Source organism: Triticum dicoccoides, chromosome 7A, assembly GCF_002162155.2.
Source record: "Triticum dicoccoides isolate Atlit2015 ecotype Zavitan chromosome 7A, WEW_v2.0, whole genome shotgun sequence".
NCBI lineage: Eukaryota > Viridiplantae > Streptophyta > Magnoliopsida > Poales > Poaceae > Triticum > Triticum dicoccoides.
In genome coordinates, this window is record NC_041392.1 from 696,720,090 (window position 1) to 696,727,626 (window position 7,537).

A 7,537-nucleotide genomic window follows, 5' to 3' on the forward strand; every position below is an offset into this window, starting at 1 on the left:
ATATATATATATATATATATATATATATATATATATATATATATATATATATATATATATATATATTCGTCCTGAAGCTATATGCAATGCTAAGCTAATTTTCCATAAACTTTTATCAGGTAGCTGGAGCAATGGTATCAAGTGTCGTTACCGATTGAGCTAGTTGATTATGCAGGCGTGTCTCTGCCGCAGTGCCAGACCCACAAATGTCCAACACTACCAGTTTGACACATGGCTGTAAACTGTTATACCATGTTGTGTTATGCAGCTCTTGCGTTTCCATGCTTGCTTTCGTCTATACTTACAGCAGTTTAAAACGGTCCGTTTCAACCTGTCAAACTATCGTGTATTTTTTAGCTAGAGCTGCATTAGATGGTGTTTATGGTAGTGATGTGGGAAAATTTGATTGTTTGGTGATGCCACCGATATTTATTCGTAGTTAGGTTAAATGTACACCTGGGTTTATATTACTGTAAAGAGGATTACTTATGTATTCATGGATGAAGATCTCGTGTGCTCCCGTTTGATCTATGCATTGTTCTGCACCTTGTACAATATAGTGTATAATAATTTTTCATGTCATGGCCGTAACGACTGTATCAGCAAACTGAACTTGCTTCTAGAAACCAGGGGCGAGATTAGCAGCGTCGCCGTCAAAGTCCCTTCTCCTCTTCTTCGTGCCCGAGCTCTGAAACCCTCACGAGCACGAATACCAAACACATCAATTATTGTGTCTCCTCCTCTGCCACCCTCTAATACGAAGAAGAAAGACACCAAAATTAAGTAATCTATACAGGTGTGAAAATTTGACATTTCACAAATTAGAAACCAGTCCTGAACGAGAAGAGAGACAAGAAAGCCCCTTCTCACTGTTCTCAGCGGGCTATACACGGACCAAAAACCAGCCCTGAACCGTTCCTATAGAGAAAAAAACAGCCCTGCACCAATTGCAAATCCCTGACCAAATCCCAAATCCCATACTGGCGCCGGCCAGTACACACCCAGCCAGATCGGAGATGGAAGGAGAGGGGGTGCCGGCGCCGGCCATCTCAGCCGTGCTCGATGACGACGATCTCCTCTCTGAAATCCTGCTCCGCGTCGCCTTCCCCACTAGCCTCGTCCGCGCCGCCCTCGTCTGTAAGCGCTGGCTTCGCCTCGCCTCTGCCCCCGTCTTCCTCCGTCACTTCCACGATCTCCACCCGCCCCACCTTCTCGGCTTCTACATCCCACGGTTCGTCGTCAATGGGTTCAAAAATCCCACGGTTCGTGCCAATGCCTCAGCCCCCTCAGCTTGACACCGTCATCCGCCGTGCTAGCTTTGATTTGAACACTTTGGGCTTGCACTGTCAATACATGTGTTGCTGCAATGGATTCCTGGTGCTCACCTCCCACCTCGAGGTAGGCTCTCCCGAGCCCAACTGGATTGTGCGCTGCCCCCTGGACCCCGCGGGGAATATGCCCATTCTCCCACTAGTTCACGAAACCAGCATCCATGACGGTTACTATGACATTGATGGGATCATCTCCAACAGTGGCGGTGATGACGTGTCCTTCTTCCTTTTGGCATTGGGCTCTAACGGGAAGCAGACAAGCGTGGATGTGTTTCTGTTGAAAGACGATGTCTGGGCCATCTACTCTTCGGTTGTAACTGAAATCCCTGACATCGACCTGCTATTCCCTAGTTTGATTGGTGACAGGAAGATCTATAATACGGTGGACTGTGTGGGCATGATTGATAATAAGTTATTCCTGCTAGATCTTGTGACCTCATCTTTGTCACTGGTGAACCTCCCCGAAGAGATGGATCTCCTTCGGAACGTTGATCTGTCGCTTACACATGATGCTGGTCTTCATCTGATCCATGTAAAGGGATATCAACTTCGGATCTGGCTTCACAGGATGGATGACAATGGCGTCTCCAACTGGTTCCTTGAGGGCACCGTTTGTTTGCATGAGATATGTGCTAATTCTATGATACCAACTTGCAAATCCAAGGATGTGAATGATTCATTCTTTACGGTGTATGTGGTTGGGACCAATTCTGAGTTTGTTTTCTTGGGGATGGAAGATGTCCTCTACCTATTTCATATTAAGAGCAAGGCGGCAAAGAAAGTTTATGAGGTGAAGCCAGGGGATAAAGGTTTGGCTTATGTCACTCCTATTATGATGGTTTGGCCGCCTAAATTCCATGTGATGAATTAAAGATGTGAGCGGAAAAAAAAGACCTTGCAAAGTTTGCCTCTTGTCAGTTTGTAGTATTGTGGTCTAGTTTCCGGTGTCCATTGCTGATATTTTATCTTATTTTATGGCGTTTACCATGTGTGTGTGCGTATTTATGATCTGGTTTCTCAATCCAAATCAACACATGAGGTGAATCCATCAGTGCTGGAAACTTTTCAATTTTATCTTCTTGAGGAGTGCTTCCGTAACCCCTACTAGCTATGAGAATCATGATATTTATAGTTGGCGAGGGGGGCGGGGGTGTGCACCGAAGCACTCCTATATCTCGTTGCTAGTTTTTATTCCCTCCTTTTTAATTTACTCTGCATAGATTTGTCCTAAGTCAAATGAGGTAACATTTGACCAACTTTTAAAAATACAATAAACATCTACAATGTGAAATAAATATCATTTCAACCACTGAATATATTTTCACATCATATATACTTGTTTTATTGATAATGCATGTATTATTATTTTACAATATTCGTCAAAATTTAGGACAAAGCCAATATACAGAGGGAGGCTTTGACTTTTGTGTTAATACTGGTAGAAACATTAACTTGGACATAGTGATAATTAGTTTGTATTCTATTATGGTATCTTCCTTTGTTGGTGGCTATCATCAAGATAAAATAGGACGTCAAAGATTGTCTATTTTTTTGTGATTGAACATCATGTACTTGTAGATAGTAGACATAAAAGGACATACATGTTTATGTCACAAAACCAATAACGTGATGACATGAAAATTAGTGTGGTAAAAAAGCAAGTTTCTAATAAAACATATATTTCATCATACTAATTTTATTTTTGAGAAACTATATGTTCCCTGAAAACTGCACGAAAGCAATATCATTTTGCGAGAAAACTTTCTATCTATTAATTATGCTATGGCCGTATAAAGAACATAGGAATGAAAAATGTTACAACCATGTCCGTAGACCACCTAGTGACGAGTACAAGCATTGAAGCGAGCCGGAGGCACGCTGTCACCATCGCCCCTTCCTCACCGGAGTTGGTTGTAGTAGACAGTTGAAAAGTCATCAAGCTAAGACCCCACAGGACCAGCGCACCAGAACAACAACCGTCACTGATGAAGACATAATCCAAGTAGATCCACTGAAGACCAGTACCGACCAAATCCAGCGAGATCCGCCGGAGACACGACACACCTCCACACACCCTTCGACGATGCTAGAGCATCATTAGAATGGGGGCTAGGCGGGGAGAACCTTATTCCATCATCAGGGACCCGCCACCGCCTCTTCTTCCTGAGCAGGACACAAACCATAAACGAACTCACAAAAACACCTAAAAATGAAGCAAGATCCCTCCCGCCATCAAGGGCCTGGGTCCACGCGCTCCATGGCCCTATGGCTACTGGAGACGAGGCTGACCAACGCCGGCGCCGGCGAGAGGGGGAGACACCCTAAGCGTTTTTCTTGGAGAGGATGCGGCGGTTGTGTCTATTTGTGGTGGAAAAAACATGTTTTAGCTTAAACTTCATTACCATAACACGTGTTGAAAAAATAACCGCTGCCCCTATGAAAATTGAAAAAGACAAGTTTAATGACCATTTTAATGAGATGCATTCAACTATATAATAAACGCTTGCTTGAGCTTTTAGTCCAAACAATACTTAACTTATCAAGCCATTATGGGAAATCATCTTTGTACTAGAAACTTGATGATGAAGTCGAAATTTGATTTGGCACTTGGTTCGTAAGTGATGCATTTTTAAAACTTTTATGCCATTTTTTTTCTTTTGTGGGTGGGATTCAGAAAGGCATTGCACAGGCGAGAGGTGGGTTTCAGCCAGGTTGGCAATCGCTCTGGTGGGGAACGGTCGACATCTTCTTATTTTTTTTCTATTTGGGAAACAAGTGATTTAAACTTTTCATTTATAAAGTGTGTGCCCTGGACGAGGATTGCGCCATATACACTAGTAGAAAACAGGGCTTTGGTCCAGGCCGGGTCAGCCCATTAGTCCCGGTTCAGTCTAGAACCGGGACCAATGTGGGCATTGGTCCCGGTTCGTGAGCCCAGGGGGCCGGCCGGGCCACGTGGGCCAGTGGTCCCGGTTCATCTGGACCTTTTGGTCCCGGTTGGTGGGATGAACCGGGACCAATGGGCCTCGCTCCTGGCCCACCACCATTGTTCCCGGTTGGTGGCTTGAACCGGGACCAAAGGCTTCCCTTTAGTCCCGGCTCTTGTCACCAACCGGGACCAATGAGGTGCCTATATATACCCCCTCGCGCAAGAGCAGAGCACAGTGCTCTGTTTTTTCTGGCCAAGGGGGAGAGGGCTTTGTGGTGCTCTAGCTCACCTCCTATGCACATGAGGTGTTCGATGGAATGCCCGAGCCACACTACTTAAGCTTTCTCCTCTCGAAGCTCGACCTCCAAGCTCCATTTTCCTCGAGATTTGTTTAGATTTAGCGGTCCGTCATGCCTTGTCCCCGTCTTCACCGCCTTCGATCACCCGCGCCGATCTCATCACCGACACCACCGTGGTGAGCCTCTTGTTCTTATCTTCTTTCTGAAAGGAAAAATATTCTTACTTGTATGTTTAGATAGATACTTGTATCATTTTCTTACATTTATTATTGCATCTTATATAGTGCGATGGTTTTGGTATCCGCCCCCGTCGGCCCTCGTCCTGTCTATGATTCGGATGTGGTATGTAAATTATCTTTATAACTATTGGTTCATTTATTGTTTATGAAAATTATGCCGACCAACGTGACATAAATTTTATTTATCTAGGATGTATGTGAATCGGAAATGCCAACCGACCCTATTGTCGAGAAGTTAAATTTAGTTGAAGAAGAAAACTATTTGTTGAAGGAAAAAATAAAAAAAATTGAGGAGGAGAAGATGATATTGGAGTTGCATGTTGCGGATGTCGTCGATGATCACAAGATCAAGATGGATGCAATGCGCTTGAAGATTAGAAAGATTAGAAAATATGCCATTCATACCGAGGCTTGGTATCATTATGCCGTTGGATCAATTGTTACCTTGGTTGCGATTATGATCGCATTTGTTTTCGCATTGAAATGTTTTACATAGTTTCAATGTATGGTTTAATTAATTGGATGCTCTGGAGAGCTATATGTTGTTAGATGAGAACTATGTATGCATTTTGGTTTTAATGTGATGATGAACTTCTATTAATTTGGACACTTAATTATATATAATGCACGCAGATGAACCGGCAATGGATGTACGGTGACAGACACACCCGCAAGTACATTAAGGGCGTGCATGAGTTTCTCGATGCGGCTGAGGCAAACAAGCAGAATGGTTTTATGTGTTGTCCATGCACTGAATGTGGGAATACGAGGTCTTACTCTAACCGGAAAATCCTTCACTCCCACCTGCTTTACAAGGGTTTCATGCCACACTATAATGTTTGGACGAGGCACGAAGAAATAGGGGTTATGATGGAAGACGGCGAGGAAGAAGACTACGATGACAACTATGTGCCCCCTGAATACGGTGATGCTGCAACGGGGGGAGCTGGTGAAGATCAAGTGGAACCAGACGATGTGCCCAATGATGCTGCAACGGGTGAAGCTACTGAAGATCAAGAGGAACCAGACGATGTGCACCATGATGATGATCTCCACCGGGTCATTGTCGATGCAAGGACGCAATGCATTAGTCAAAAGGTGAAGCTGAAGTTCGATCGCATGTTAGAGGATCACAAAAAAGGGTTATACCCCAATTGCGAAGATGGCAACACAAAGCTCGGTACCGTACCGGAATTGCTGCAGTGGAAGGCAGAGAATGCTGTGGCTGACAAAGGATTTGAGAAGCTACTGAAAATATTGAAGAAGAAGCTTCTAAAGGATAACGAATTGCCCGACAGTACATACGCAGCAAAGAAGGTCGTATGCCCTCTAGGATTGGAGGTGGAGAAGATACATGCATACCCTAATGACTGCATCCTCTACCGCGATGCATACAAGGATCTGAACGCATGCCCGGTATGCGGTGCATTGCGGTATAAGATCAGACGAGATGACCCTGGTGATGTTGACGGCGAGCCCCCCAGGAAGAGGGTTCCTGCGAAGGTGATGTGGTATGCTCCTATAATACCACGGTTGAAACGTCTGTTCAAAAATGAAGAGCATGCCAAGTTGATGCGATGGCACAGTGAGAACCAAAAGAAAGATGGGAAGTTGAGAGCACCCGCTGACGGGTCACAGTGGAGAAAAATCGAGAGAAAGTACTGGGATGAGTTTGCAAAGGACCCAAGGAATGTATGTTTTGCTTTAAGCGCGGATGGCATTAATCCTTTCGGGGAGCAGAGCAGCAATCACAGCACCTGGCCCGTAACTCTATGTATGTATAACCTTCCTCCTTGGATGTGCATGAAGGGGAAGTTCATTATGATGCCAGTTCTCATCCAAGGCCCTAAGCAACCCGGCAACGAAATTGATGTGTACCTAAGGCCATTCGTTGAAGAACTTTTACAGCTGTGGAATGAAAATGGTGTACGTATGTGGGATGAGTACAGACAGGAGGAATTTGACCTTAAGGCGTTGCTGTTCGTGACCATCAACGATTGACCCGCTCTTAGTAACCTTTCAGGACAGACAAACAAAGGATACCACGCATGCACGCACTGTTTAGATGACACTGAAAGTATATACCTGGACAAATGCAGGAAGAATGTGTACCTGGGCCATCGTCGATTTCTTCCGACCAACCATCAATGTCGAAAGAAAGGCAAGCATTTCAAAGGCGATGCAGATCACCGGAAGAAACATGCCATGCGCACCGGTGATCACGTGCTTGATATGGTCAATGATTTACACTACGTAATCTTTGGAAAGGGTCCCGGTGGACTAGCTGTTCCGAATGACGCTGAGTAACACGCACCCATGTGGAAGAAGAAATCTATATTTTGGGACCTACCCTACTGGAAAGACCTAGAGGTCCGCTCCTCAATCAACGTGATGCACGTGACGAAGAACCTTTGCGTGAACCTGCTAGGCTTCTTGGGCGTGTATGGGAAGACAAAAGATACACCTGAGGCACGGGAGGACCTGCAACGTTTGCACGAAAAAGACGGCATGCCTCCGAAGCAGTATAAAGGTCCTGCCAGCTACGCTCTTACGAAAGAAGAGAAAGAAATCTTCTTTGAATGCCTGCTCAGTATGAAGGTCACGACTGGCTTCTCGTCGAATATAAAGGGAATAATAAATATGCCAGAGAAAAAGTTTCAGAACCTAAAGTCTCATGACTGCCACGTGATTATGACGCAACTGCTTTCGGTTGCATTGAGGGGGCTTCTACCGGAAAAC